Below are 15,631 nucleotides of genomic sequence, written 5' to 3'. Positions count from 1 at the left end.
GGAAGGAGGATACATTTTCCTCAATTTTCAGAGATTTAATTTTTTAAATGATTAGTTTTAATAATTTCTATTTTTCTTTGAATTCCACAAAAACACTTTTCTTTGGCTCAATTTTTATAAAGTGCAGATTGCCGCAAAAAACCCTAGCAATTTATTTTTCTCTACAAAAGTATGTTGATGTTCACATAAAGTAATTGACTAGTCAGACACAGATTTATTAGATAGCAATGACCAAATATTCACTGATTAATTGTTTTGTCATTTTATCTCAAGATCCATTGTAAATTTTTCCTATGAAAGATGCTTTTGAAATTCCACAGTGAAGTTTTTAATGATTCTTTATTGCTATGCATAAAGCTTACTTAACTTTAAATATTTAATTCTTATTTTTTAACTTTTCCCCCCTGAACTAATAATTCCAAATATCAGCTTTATCTGGTTGTATGGATGTTCAGCGTGTAATTGGTTCCCCGCCCCCCCCCCCCCCTCCATGTATGCAGATAATTTTTTACTTTTAGCAATATATATCTTGTTTAACACAGAAATTCTAAAGCATAAGCTAGGGAACTACTTAAAAATATTGATTTTTTATTAAATGCCTTTACGGACTTCAGAAAACCTGAATAATTCAGACAGAATTTCAGTTATGCAGGTTTCTCAATAAAATTTTCAAATTTCTCTTCATGCTGTGTGGAGTTCCTACCATCCTCCTACTTCTGCACCAAACCTGTTTGTCTTGGTGTAAAAAAAAATCAGCAAATTACTTCAGGACTGAATAATGTTTTAAGAAGAAAAAGTAAGTTAAAATCGATGCTATTGTACATGTGATTATTGGCCATGCAATCCTTGATACATTTTCCTAAATTCAATACAGCCTACTGTAGAAACAAATTGCTTGAAAGAAAATGTTAACATCTGCTTTTATAAGCATGAGATGAGAAAGTGGATTTCAAGATTGTGCGTGGTTGACACTGTTTTGGCTTTTGGGCAGTTACAGAGTAGGAACATAGGGAAGGACTGGGAATCATATGACTGAAACTTGACTGACAGATTGCTTGAGGAGTGGACAAACTGTCTGCGTGGTGGGTGCCAATTATGCCACCCCCAAGGTTTAGGTCCCCAACACAGACAAAGAAAAACAAGGAAAAACCCTTCTGCAATCTAAAAAGATAATTACAGCTTCAAACTATACAAATGTTTAATTTACTCTAAGGGCTTGTGATTTTTTTTGGAAATGAGTGTAGCCATTATGCACTAGCGAATGAATGAAGAGGATTTGGACTCTTTTTGACTATATTAGCAGCAAGGAAGGAACAACGTGCAGATGTATATGCATATTTCCTGTTTGAGTGACTGATTTGGTCTAGGTGGGGCTGGGATGGTATCTAAGAGGAAGGCTGGCAAAGGTCTTGCTGTTTTAAAATTTTTCATGTACAGATCTGATTGTGGCTCTAGAAACTGCTTGTTAAACATGTAACAGTGACAAGATGATAGCACCAGTGTAGGGTGGGTTTTTTTGACATATGACAACAAAGTAGCAAATTAAGTACTGCAATAACGTTCACATGAGGGTGTGAGGATCATACTGTAAAAGGAATAGTAACACTAATAGGCCAGCAGTAATCAAATACAACAGGTTTTGAAGGAAAGAAAACACCAGGGTAAAAAAAAAAAAAAAAAGAAAGAAAGAAAGTAACAGCTAGGAATAAACCAAACACTGCTGAACCACTTATGAATTATCAAGGAAATGGATACAAATAATTTGTAGGAGCTAATAACTTATCCTTCCAAAATGTTGTGATCAAATCTCCTTGTGGGTCATTCCATAGATTTTTCTCAGCTGATGTTTACTGCCATCTCCAAAATAAGCCAAAATACAAATCATGTATAAGTATTCAGGAACTTACCCTGAAGGCTGATGCTGCTTTTGTGCCCCAATTCTCTGTCACAGTGAATACAATCTTCTGGTGTTCCATACCACACAATCAAATCTGCCACAATGGAGGCCAGATAAAGGAAAGCGAAGAATGAGTTACCTATAAGGAAAGTTAGCACCATTGTTTCTATCTTTGTGGTAATCATTTGAGATTCAGGAAAGGTTTGGACTGTGTTAAAGTTGCATCAAAGGACAGTATGTAGAGTTGGGTACTAGCAAAATGTAACCAGGTTTCTCAAGTGCTCTAAGCTGTAAAACATCTCTTCTGTTGGCTGAATGACCATAAGAGCCACTGGAAATTGTGTCTACACGTAAAGTGTTAAAAACATGAATTATTTTAATTCCTGAGAATAAATTTTTCATTTTGGAGCAGGACAACTTATTTGCAAGTGCATTGACTTTTCTCAGCAAAAACATTGGTTCATGTTCTCAAGTGTAGATCTGTTCGTGCCCCACTGGTTGCTTATGTATATACCGCAATGGGACACCCCTCTAATACTGGCTTCTTAGGTTTGAAGTCCTCTTAAAAATATGATGCAAGTTTGTCAACTATAGGAAGCACTTGAAGTGCTTGTCTGTAATTACACTGCAGTAGAATCATATCAAGCTGAATCAGTGATTTGCCACTGGAAGTATGTTATTTGCAGATAAAATGTTGCAGCACCTTTAACAAATATTTGCATAAGAAACAGGTTGCAGAAAATTGTCTAAACGTGCTGAGCTGCTTCGTATGGGCGGATACAGGCCTTTCTACTCTGACTTGAAGCTCTTGCATCAGGGGAAAAATGAGTGTTTCTGCTTTACTCTGTACTCAATCCTAATCTTAGCTGAAAGTCTTGTCAAAAAACAGGTTAATGTTTGGGTGATCACTGAGGTGGCCAGCCTGCAACATAGCCTATCAGGCCCAGGCACACTCCGATTTTATTAGTCCTGTCCATCTGGACCCAGACTCCTCTAAAGTCAGCAGTGGAAATACCTGTTTTGAGACTGTTTCTAGACCCTATTCCTAGAGCATCAGCTCCTGTCTCTTCTGCATGTACCATTGAACTTAACAAAGCAGCACATAAAATTTGAGCAACAAATACCAGCGCAGGCATGTGACCTGAACTCATGCAACTGTTAAAACATATCCTGGTACCTGCTCTGTCCCACCTGCGTCAGTGCCCCTTTCACCTCAACTTTGTCTCTAACCATGGCTTTGCTGAGCAACCCTCTTCAGTCTCTGGAGCAAAGGTAGCTTGTGCAGCCTGATGGCTCCTGTACTCCCTTTGACCTTATTCAGCTTTAGCTATTTTTCGGCTTTTCCTTCTTTAAACCATAACGTCCCTTGGTGATGCCAGTGAGCTGTTAACCTTTACACCTATAGATTAATGACTTTGCCCATAAAGCTTTTCTCACCCTCCCTATCTCCCCAGCATGTCTTTATGGGCATACCCTGGAGCCTGTCTCAGCAAGGGTTTTAGGGCCAGCAACTTTTAGCTGCTGTTCCCCTTTAGCTTCACTCCTAGTGCCTGATTGTCCCTCAGGTGCTCATATGCTTGTCACACAACTGAAGCCTTATGTGAAAACCCCATTTCTAAACCGAACCACTGGATTCCCAGACCTAAACCATACATTGTCACTTTCAAATTCAGTCCAAACTCTTACTCTTTTGCCATATATCATCTTAGCTGGTTCCTGAATTTGGTCCAACTACTATTAATCAGCTCTATTTTTTTAAAATAGCCATTTGGTACACTCTGATGTCAGATGCAGCACGAATGTTATTCTTCTTTATGACTGCAGTCCTATACATACTTCTGAATTCCAATACTATATATTTCATCTGTACAAATATGGACACAGAGCCAGAAGGGAGTCAAACGTGCTGAAAAATGTCACGTGCACCAAACAGGACTAATAGTGTTTAGTGTTAAAGAAGGAAAAAGATACAAGAAGTAACAATCTGAAATCACTTTGTGACAGTACAGTGGTTAAATTTTAAATTGTAATCCTAAACACACAGGGAAGTCTTAAAACCAATTTTCAATTTATAGTACACAAATTGCAAGACACTTCACATTTGCATTGAAGCCATCTGTTCTTCAAGGGTAATTTTTAAGTGATTTTAGTTTCATCTGCCTTTACTTTAAGAAGAGACTGTAAACCATATAGCCATTAGAAATGCTTTTAAAGAAAGATTCAATTTTAAGAAAGATTCAATATGCCATTTCAGAATACTCGAGTCATGTTCATAGTGAAATAATATGTTTATTCAATGAATCTGTTGTCTGAGACTCTTACATTAGCAGGAATATACATCACTGTTGTATAGCAATGGATGATAGCCTAGAATAGCCTTCTAATAGAAAGAAGAAGGAAGTTTAAGGGATGTGGAAAACAGGGACAGGCCACCTGGGAGGAATATAGAGATGTTGTCAGAACATGCAGGAGGCAATGAGGAAGGCTAAGGTTGGTTTGGAATTAAATCTGACAAAGGATGTCAAGGACAACAAGAAGGACTTCTTCAAGTACATCAGTAGCAAAAGGATGATTAGGGAAAACATGGGCCTACTGCTGAATGAGGTGGGTGCCCTGGTGACAAAGGATACAGAGAGGGCAACGTTACTGAATGCCACCTTTGTTTCAGCCTTTACTGCCAAGGCCGGCCCTTCGGTTTCCCAGACCCTGGAGGCAAGAGACGAAGTATGGAGAAAGGAAAAGTTCCATTTGGCCAAGAAGGAACACATTAGAGACAATTTAGGCAAACCTGACATCCCCAAATCCATGGGCCCTGATGGGAGTGTTGAGGCAGCTGGCAGATGTTATCACTAAGCCACTCTCCATCATCTTTCAGAAGTCATGGAGGACAGGAGATGTGCCTGAGGACTGGAGGAAAGCCAATGTCACCCCAGTCTTCAAAAAGGGCAAGAAGGAGGACCCAGGCAAGTAGAGGCTGGTCAGCCCCACCTGCATGCCTGGAGAGGTGATGGAACAACTCATCCTAGAGGTCATCTCAAAGCCTGTGGAGGAAAGGAAGGTTATCAGGAGTAGTCAACACCAAGGGGAAGTCATGCCTGACCAGCCTCCTGTGATGGAATTACTGGCTGGGTAGATGAGGGGAGAGAAGAGGATGTTGTCTACCTTAACCTCAGCAAGGCTTTTGCACAGTTTCCCACAACATCCTCATGGGTAAACACAGGCAGTGTAGGTCAGGTGAGTGGACAGTGAGGTGGACTGAGAACTGGTTGCATGGCAGAGTTCAGAGGGCTGTGATCAGTGGCACAGAGTCTAGCTGGAGGCCTGTAGCTCACAGTGTTACCCAGGGATCAGCACTGGGTCCAGTCCTGTTCAACATTCAACAGTGACCTGGATGAAGGGGCAGAGTGTATCCTCAGCAAGTCTGTTGATGATGCAAGACTGGGAGGAGCAGCTGATACCTCAGCAGCCTGCACTGCCATTCAGTAGGACCTGAACAGGCTGGAGAATTGGGTGGAAAGGGACCTAACGAAGTTCAACAAAGGCAAGTGTAGGGTCCTGCACGTGGGGGGAACGACCCCACGCACCACCACAGGCTGGGGCTGACCTGCTGGAAGCCAGCTCTGCAGAGAAGGACCTGGGAGTCCTGGAGGACAGCAAGTGGACCATGAGCCAGCAGTGTGACCCTGTGGGCAAGAAGGCCAATGTCACCCTGGGGTGCATCAAGAGGAGTGTGGCCAGCGGGTGGAGGGGGGTGATCCTCCCCCTCTACTCTGCCCTGGTGAGGCCCCATCTGGAGTGCTGTGCCCAGTGCTGGGCTCCCCCAGTTCAAGAAAGACAAGGAACTACTGGAGAGGGTCCAGAGGAGGGCTACAACAGTGAGGAGGGAACTGGAGCATCTCCCTGATCAGGAAAGGCTGAGAGAAAAGCCTGTTTAGCCTGGAGAAAAGACTGAGAGGGGATTTTGTCAATGTCTACAAAGGTCTCAAGGGCAGATGTGAAGATGACAGGGCCAGGCACTTTTCAGTGGTTCCCAGCAACAGGACAAGGGGCAACGGGCACAAACTGCAACACAGGCAGTTCCACCTGAATGTGAGGAAAAACATCTTCACTTTGAGGCTGAGAGAGCACTGGAGCAGGTTGCCCAGAGGGGTTGTGGAGTCTCCTTCTCTGCAGACACTCAAAACCCACCTGGACATGATTCTGAGCAACCTGCTCTTGGTGACCCTGCTTTAGCAGGGGGTTGGACTAGATGATCTCCAGAGGTCCCTTCCAATCCTGACCATTCTGTGACTCTGTTTTCTAGAAATTGGTGATAATGTAATGAGAACTTTTTATATTTTCTTATACCTATAATCATGATTATGAATAATCTTTGGTTTGATATAGAATCTATTTAATTTCAGGTTACATTTATTGAATCATTTAACATCTCATAGAAAAATCACATCTATCCATTAATTAAATGAAAAACACACAGGTATAAATCAGGTCTTTAGTTTGGAGGAAAACCTTAACAGGAACATAAGAATACATAAAATCTCTCAATTAAGAGAAATACTTGTCCAACTGTATTTTTACAAATGTTTAAATGAAGTGGTTTGTAGATAAATAGAAATAGGGAAATAATTTTTAAAGCACACTTTAGTGTCAGAAATGAAACTGGAAAAATTAGTGAATTATGTGAATTAGGTAATCAGGACACTGACTTCCAATTCTGTGTCAGTGGCCTGAATCTCCACTGTAGCAGATTTCATATATATCTCTGTGACAGAAGTAGAAATTATAATTGTGTAGTTCATATAAAAATATACTTGATAAATCTTCATTTTCATAATATTTAGGTGAAACTTGCTTCTCAAAAGGCACGTTTATTAATAACATAATTATGTTACGCACATTTTAATTGAACCTTCTTATCCTTCTTTTCCCTTCACAAATGTGGAAAAAGAAAAATCCTCACTTGTTTGCTTTTCAGTTTCAGCTTTCTTGGAGTAAAGATTGCTGTTCACATTTGTGTTGTTTTCTTTGCTTCGGACTGTGACACCACCAAAAATTATTAAGTAATATTATCTCTGTCTGTCACTTACAGAGCAGAGGAGTCTTGTTAACTTGGCAAGAGGAAAGAATTTGAAAAAATTGCAGAGACATGTCTATATATAATATGATGCTTTCTTGTTTGACACAGAATTGTTCTGTACTTGGGAGATAATTTCTTGCCACCATTCTTAGGCAGTCAGTTTTGTACTCATTATTAAATGGGAATTAGGTTTAAGTTAAATACACAATTTCAACTCCAGAATGTCCTATAATTTGCATTTTGGACATTATAAATTCTTCTAAATCCACCAGGGTTAAAATTTATGCTATTTGTTCCCGGCTATTGCTTACAAATCATTAGAGGGTCTGAAACCTTAAAATATTTTTGTTTATTATGTTTATTGAGATATTTATTTTTTGTGTTTAGATAAGATAACCAAGATCATCATCCAATAATATTACTTACCTAAGGCACAAAATCTAACTAGTGGAGCACTTCAGACACAGATTAAGTGATTCCTTTAAAGCACACGAGATTTGTTATATCTCAGAAATTAATCCAAATTCTTCGGTCCTAGACCCCGTAATGATTCCCATACCATTTTTTGTTTCTTTTCAGTTCTAAGAGAAGTGTTTTAAAGTAGTTATACATTTAAAATTGGGTATGTGGGAAAAATAAAAATGAGAAAGTGATACTGCTTTAATATTTTTAAGGCTCTTTACACCCTAAGTTTGCTGAAGAAGCATTGGTACCACTGGTTAAAAACTTTTCCTTTATGAAGGCATTTATTACTCTTATCTGAGCTATGTGTCTTGAATAAGAGCTGCTAGCACTAATAATCAGGCACCTGTGCCTTCAAGATATGCAAAGCTGATGAATGATCAGAGATCAGACATAGCAAATGTTTGATTTAGGGTTTTCCCTAACACCTATCTAAGTAGTATCAAGAGAAAACAGGGGTTTTTTTGTTCTCCAGTCTTCTGGTAAGGTTAGCTTTTCCACTGACTTTCTATCCAATATAGTAACTGCAACAGCCACAAAATTTTATTAGGATTTAAGAAGTCAATTTGTTATTGATTATGCTGAATAAAGTGTATAACTTTCATTACAATAAGTGAAAGATGGGAAAAGCCACCAAGAAATAAAATGTGGAGTAGTTGTACTATTTCACTCTAAAACTGATTTCTGGGGCTGCTGAATTTCATTTTGCTTTATACAAATCCCACAGATCTAAAAAAATTCCATTTAGCTGCCTAGAAGCAGTAGTATTTGATGCAATTATCCTAAAGGTTTCTTTGCTCCCATATTCTGAATCCAAATCACCTCCAGATCTTAGCTGTATTTGGCCTTTTCTAGTGCCAACACATTGTCGTGGTTTAACCCCAGCCAGTAATTAAGCCCCACACAGGTGCTTCATTATTCTCCCCCCAACTCGGGGATGTGGGGAGGAAAATCGGAAAGGAATGTAAAACTTGAGGGTTGAGATAAGGACAGTTTAGCAATTGAGATAAAATAAAAATACAAGAACAATAATAACAGTAACAGTTATAATGAAATGAAGGAGAAGAGGAGAGGAATGAAATCCAAAGGGAAGGGAGAAATGAAAGCAAGTGACAGACAGTACAACTGCTCACCACCCGCTGACCGATGCCCTGCTGGTCCTGAGCAGTGACTGGCAGCCCCAGCCAAACCCTCTTGGTTTATATACCAAGCATGACAACCCATGGTGTGGAATACCCCTTTGGCTGGTTTGGGCCAGCTGTCCTGCTTGTGTTCCCTCCTAATTTCCTGGGCCCCTCCAGCCATCTCACTGGCAAGGCCTGAAAAATCAAAAAGTCCCCAACCACACTATTTCCAAAACAAATCCAAAACACAGGACTGCACTAGCCACCAAGAAAATTAACTCTATCCCAGCTGAAATCAGGACACACATATGGCAAGAAATGTCTAATGATAATGATTTGAAGCAAGACAGGACTGAGCAATTCTTTGTTGTGTGACCTCTTGTGCTTCCTTTCAGAGAATGTTCAATGCAACAGAATGTTACTGCACAAGTATGTGATTTATATTCAGACTTTGCAAAGGACAGAAGTTACAGTAAGGTGATGCCCAAAAGGATATGGTGCAAGAAATTAAGTGTACATGAAGGTCTATGAACAGGTGGTAACATGTATATGAATATATAACTGGCTGGCAGTTTACTGCTTGCTGGCTGTGAGGATGAGGCTTCTGAATGTTTCAATACGTGGTTGAAGAGTCAATGGTGCAGCAGCAAGTAAAGGAATAACAATCAATGTTAACAGGTCAGAGAGAGTTCAGAAGCTGTCAAATGGAATAAATTCAGCACTATGAAAAATATATGATTTTTTAATATGGAGAGATTTCTGCCATGTTATTGAAAATAGAGGAGCTGCTACTTGAAGACAATGTGATGTGGTTGTATTTACATGAGTGTGTAGTGCAACAGTGAAAAGGCTGTTGGCTGGTGAGAGGTGATTCTAGGACAATGCGAGAGAAGAAAACCTTTGTGAACTGACAAAACCATGATTTTTTAATACCAAAAGAAGCCAAAAATAAAAAAAAAAAAAAAAAAAAAAAAGGTTGGATGTTGTTTGCATTTAATTAAAATGAATGCTGTGCTAATCCAAAGTGTAAACATTCACAGCAAAGCATGATTTGTTACTGGAAGTAAAAATCCAGCTAGAGGACCCTTGTGTGAAGGCCATACCTGAAACAGCAAGATACCCGTGTTTGTGTAATCTGATTATTTAGAAATGAATCAAATATCAACATACTAAAACAGGGAAGAAGAGGCAAGATTATCATTCATGCAGTAAACTTCAGACTCAGATTAAATACTCAAGTAATATTTTCAAATAGTAAGGTAAGAAAGTAGAAAACCCAAGGGGTAACAGCAAAAGTTTCAGAAAACATTGCTGACTTACAAGGAATATATAGTTAAAATCATCATAAAATAAGTTCAAGATAACTTAAACAGTTCATTGTGGTTAAAAAATAAATACCTATTTTCCCCATTCCTTACCATGCATTTCCAAGACTGAACTCCAGTGATAAGTGATCTAGTGATTCAAGATCAACCCCAGCGATTCTGAGGTCCTTCTGGTATTGGGTTGGTGGATTTAGTCATCCTGCTGAAGGCTGCAGCACACACCAGGGCTGCTGTAAGATATGGGTGGCTCAGGGGATGGCTGAAGGAAAGGGGGAAGGACATGAAGGGAGTAAGCGCAGTCCTTTCCCAACAGCAGCATGCTGTTTAGATGAGCTTGGCTCCTTGTGCAACTGTACATTTAGGCTAAAGTTTCCCATGACAGCTGGGCTAATCAAGCAGCTAACAGCCACAAAGAAAGACTGTCCTGGAGCAGGTGATGAGGGACTGGAAACAGGATTGTCCTTTTGGGCAGCAATTTAGCTGTTGTGTATTACAGTGAGAAATGCATCTTTCCTCATCAGTTATGCCCTGTATCAATCTGTACACAGACACTCATACCTGATGGGAGCTTTAAGTAAAAACTTTAGCATAAAAATGTGTGTTGCTAATTTCTGTTGCTTCATGATGTTACATGTTACAGTGTATCTGATCTAAAGTGGACCTGGGGTGACTGACATGCAGCCCTCTTTTCCTGAATACACTGTAGCAGGCATAGTAGAAGGATTTCATGCATCCTCCAAGGGCTGTGATCCTTAGCCCAGAAATTAAGTGCAATCCTGGTGATGATGTCTAGAAAAATGTATGATGTGCCATGTTTAGTGGTTGTTGACAATCCTCACCACAGCTCCTCAGCCTATAGAGTATGGACTTTTTGTTGTATTATTTTTTTTGGCTTGGAGGAAACAAAAATGTCTACCTGTCTCTTCAATGTTTGCCAATGTAATTCTGCTGAACCGCACCTTACTGGAAGAGAGCTGTGCTTTCTAGATATATGTCACTGGGTTATGTGTGAAACTGTTCTAGCAGACAAGTGTTGTCTGCCAGAATTTTCTGCATCTGCACTTGGGTCTACTGGGCAATCACACTGTGAGCAGAATTTCAGGACAGGCATAGCTTATACTCTTTTTGTAGTGGTAAATGGATTTTGAAAGCTGCTGTACAAAATAGGAAGGCAAGAGGAAGTAATGTAGGAGAAAGAGTGGCGTCTCCTGATAAAACAGAGTTTTGTAGAGCTAAAGTAGTAATTTAATTGCCCTTTCTAATTAAAGCGGATATGCGTAATAAAAGAGCAGGAATTTAGCTCAGTTCCATGAATTTAGGGTGCGGGAAGCTTGGTGTGACAACATCTATTTATGCACTCCCATTCTACACCTGAAAGCTGTCATTCCTAAAAAAGTTTAGGTTTTACTTGTTTTGTATGTTTTTATTTTTCCATTGTAAACAATATTGAGTTTTTGCAGTCCTCTTATTGTTTGTATTGCTAAATTGTTTTCATTGTAAGGCTGTTACTGCTTTTCCAGCCTTTCTGGGGAAACAGAGAAAGGGTTATTCTAAGTCCCATCACAAGCTGGGTATTCAGCAATGAAATAGTCTTTAAATGATTAGCACTTGATAAGTTATATAACTGCTGTTTTCTGTATTCATACAATTTAATTTGAAATGCTGTTTAAAAAATACCAAAGGATGATTTGTTCTTGCAGGCCAGCAGCGACTATCAGTAACAGTTTCTGATGTTTTATGTGGGTTTTCTTTCTAACTCTGTAGGAAAACAATCAAGTTGATGGTTTCCTGCCTTAGTTTTAATTGCTAACAAACCACTTTGCTTGCACATCATGCACTCCAGCACACATCAATTATCATCTGCTCTCTTTTTCGGGAGATAGCTAGAGATGCCTCTGCCTTAAAAAAACAATGTTCCTTTGATCTTTAAGACTGATTCTGAGGAAAGATGTACTAAGGAATCTGTCAGCACCTGGCTGTCTTGGATATTGTAGGTACACGCTGATTTCCCCTTCAGTGAAAAATGTTTTCAGCTGTGACCCTTTAATTACATGATAATGTGACCAGGAAAGTACAGCTTGAGAAAAAAGACAAGGAAACACATTTTAAAAACAGGTTTTAGTAGAGACTGGTATAGGTTGTGCAGCTTCTATAGCCAAGAAACTCAGCAGTTTTATATTTTTGTATCTCATGTGTCTTTCAGGAGGATTTAGTATTACATATCCTAAAACACTGGTACATTTAAAACAATCCTTCTTCCCCATATCTTGGATCCTTCTTCTGCATATCCTTCTTGAAACAATTTTCAGAGTTTGTGGCTCCAAACTTATCTACAATTAAAATAAATCTTTTATACTATCTCAGTCTCCCTGGATGGCTAAGGATATTTCCCAGTGCTTTGCTGATAGATGGAGTGATTATGACTTTTAGCTCCCATTATGTCAGAACACAAACCTCAAACGCACTTCAGCAGGTCATGATGTGATGATGAGGGAGAGGCTGTGGTTGTCTTTCTGACTCTCAATATACAACTTAGGATCTCTGCAATTTAGGATTTTGGGAGAAAGCTGTCTCAATTGCCCTCTAGAACACTCAGCAATTTGCGTACTTAAGTGTCTAGATTTGACACTGTTCTCACATTGGATAATTTTTTTTTAATAAAAACAATTAATTAGAAACATAATATGATTTAATAATATAATTTGCAATTATATAATTATAAATATGTTTATAATAATTTTTGATAAATGTTGCAATTTTAAAGGGGCAATATACTTAGGCATAATGAAACTGGCAAAGAAATTATGTGGACTCTTTATTTCATTTGTGCTGATTTTATTTTTGTAGAGTGCTATTGTTTTCCCTTGCAAGCCAGAATTAGAGCATTTGTTTCAAATGGTACCTGTAAGACCATCCCTTCAGAAAGGTGAGCAAGATGGTGTGTTTCTAATATGCCCTTGTATAAGGGTTTGTTATCTGGCACTCATATCTTATGGTGCTTTGCTGAAGTGTTTGACGGTATTGTCTCAATATTTTCAGTGCACAAACTTATGACATCGTTCACTAATAGCTGAAGTGAATACCACTGAATTATGGGTCATGAGCAAATCAGGTTGGATTACCAGAAAAGTATGACAGGACAAGTCAGTAACTTGAAGTTCTTCAGATAGCTTTTCATGTGCTATTGCTGGTAATAATGTACACAGCTAAGGAATCAAGTAGTAAGGGTCCCAAGTCTACTTTTTTTTTTTTTTCCTTCCCCCCTACTGTCATGTACCTGAACAATTCTGGAAAATCATGGTTTATCAGGAAATTGTGAACCAACTTACTGACGAGAAAGTGATGGTAGGACTTCAGAGAGAATATCAGATTTTTGCCTTTATGCTGGTGGAAGGAGACTTGGACAGACAAACTTTCTCTTAAACTGTCCTGAGCTTTATTTTCTCTTTTCTGAACCCTGGGGTATTCTCCAGGTCTTTTTTGCCCTGTCAGTATTCCGTTATTCCTGTAGTCCTTCAGTGTTGTATTTTGTCGTGGTTTAACCCTGGCTGGCAACCAAATTATGCTCTGATTGTAATCCCTCTCTCTCAAGTGACCCAGAAGCAGAATAATTTCAAGTAGGTCCATAAGGAATGACAAGCCTTTGAAGAAATTAAACAGGAGATGCAGTAGTCCTTGGTCCAATCTGGACAGGGCAAGATGTAAAGAATGTGCTCTACACTGCAGCTGGGGAGAATGGCCCTACCTGGAGCCTCTGGCAGAAAGCACGAGGGGAAACTCGAGGATGACCTTTGGGCTTTGGGAGTCAGGGATACAGAAGCTCTGAGGCACGCTATATTCCAACTGAAAAAGAGATGCTGGCAGATTATGAAGGGGTTTGAGCTGCTTCGGAAGTGATTGGTACTGAAGAGCAGCTCCTCCTGGCGCCCCGGTTACCAGTGCTGGGCTGGGTGTTTAAAGGGAGGGTTTCCTCTACACATCACACAGCTGGTGCTACATGGAGTAAGTGGGTTGCGCTGATTACACAACAAGGTCAGAGAGGAAATCCCAGTCATCCAGGAATTCTGGAAATTATTATGGACTGGCCAGAACATAAAGATTTTGGGATGTGACCAGAGGAAGAGGTGACACGTGCTGAAGAAGCCCTGTTGTACAATGAACTGCCAGAACATTAGAAGCAACATGCCTTGTTTACTGATGGGTCCTGCCACATTGTAGGAATGCACCAGAGGTGGAAGGTGGCTGTACGGAGTCCCCTGTGACAAGTCACAGAAAATGCTAAAGGAGAAAGTGGATCAAGTCAGTTTGCAGAGGTAAAAGCTATCCAGCTGGCTTTAGATGTTACTGAATGAGAAAGGTGGCCGATACTTTACCTCTATCCTGACTCATGGATGCTGCCATATGCCCTGTGGGGGTGGATGCAGGAACAGAGGCAGAGTGATTGTCAACACAGAGGTAAATCCATCTGGGCTGCTGCATTATGGCAAGATACTGCTGCTCAGTTGGAGAACCTGGTTGTAAAAGCATGTCATGTAGATGCTCATGTACCCAAGAGATGGGCCCCTGAGGAACATTTAAACAATCAGCAGGTAGATAAGGCATCCAAGGATGAAGTGGCTTGAGTAGATTTGGATTGACAACATAAAGGTGAATTATTTATAGCTTGGTGGGCCCATGACACTTCAGGTCATCAAGGAAGAGATGCAACATATAGATGAACCTGGGATCAAGGGGTGGACTTAACCATGGACACTATTGCACAGGTAACCTCTGAATGTGAAACATGCGCTGCAATTAAGCAAGACAAACAGTTAAAGACTTTTTGGTATGGAGGGCGATGGCTGAAATATAAATATGGTGAGGCTTGGCAGGTTGACTATATCATACTCCCACAGACCCCCCAAGGCAAGCACTATGTGCTTACAATGGTGGAAGCAACCACTGGACGGCTGGAAACACACCCTGTGCCCCATGCCACAGCCAAGACACTGTCCTGGGCCTTGAAAGACAGGTCTTGTGGTGATATGGTACTCCAGAAAGAACTGAATCAGACAATGGAACTAATTTCAGAAACAATCTCATAGATACTTGGGCCAAAGAGCATGGCATTGAGTGGGTATATCACATTCCCCATCATGCACCAGCTTCTGGGAAAACTGAATGATGTAACAGACTGTTAAAGACTACACTGAAAGCAATGGTGGTAGAACTTTCAAACATTGGGATACATATTTAGCAAAGGCCACCTGATTGGTTATACCAGAGGATCTGCAAACCAAGCTGGTCCTGCCCGGTCAAACCTTGGGGAGAGGGTAGCCGAGGCCTGTGGATCGTTGCTCAGGGAGTGGCTGGGCATCAGTCAGTGGGCGCTGAGCAGTTGTACAGTGTATCACTTGTTTTCCTTTCTCCCTTTCCCTTTGGGTTTTATGATTTCCTCACCAAAAAATATAAGGAGGCTTGCCAGATTGACTATATCACACAAAGTGTGGACCCCACCCACAGGCCAACTCTCTGGGAAAACAAAGCCAAAGGTACAGTTATTGGCTTCCCCCTCAAGGGGCCATCTGACACACAGAGGCAACACCACCACCAGTACACAGGCCAGATTAATTTCATAACCAACAAACCCATCATATTATAAACTAGACCTAGATAGTACAACACTATAATAACTTTACCCAGGTCCCAGTGTAAACAAACAATACAAGAGGGAATGTATTCTGTAAGTAAATAAGACAATACAACC

The 15,631-nt window shown here is 40.1% G+C and overlaps 1 long non-coding RNA gene across 1 annotated transcript in view; it reads right to left on the bottom strand.

The window, feature by feature from the left end:
* Window positions 1-1,902: 1,902 nt before the first annotated feature.
* The window catches only part of LOC114013040 (uncharacterized), a 114,964-nt gene continuing 101,235 nt past the window's right edge, over window positions 1,903-15,631 (bottom strand). The window contains exon 3 of the long non-coding RNA XR_003555882.2: window positions 1,903-2,036. This is a non-coding gene — a long non-coding RNA (uncharacterized LOC114013040). The remainder of the gene's footprint in view (window positions 2,037-15,631) is intronic.

The sequence above is a fragment of the Falco peregrinus genome, chromosome Z (genome assembly GCF_023634155.1).
Source record: "Falco peregrinus isolate bFalPer1 chromosome Z, bFalPer1.pri, whole genome shotgun sequence".
Lineage (NCBI taxonomy): Eukaryota > Metazoa > Chordata > Aves > Falconiformes > Falconidae > Falco > Falco peregrinus.
The sequence above is the reverse complement of the archived record's forward strand: the minus strand, read 5'-3'. Positions and strand labels throughout refer to the sequence as shown.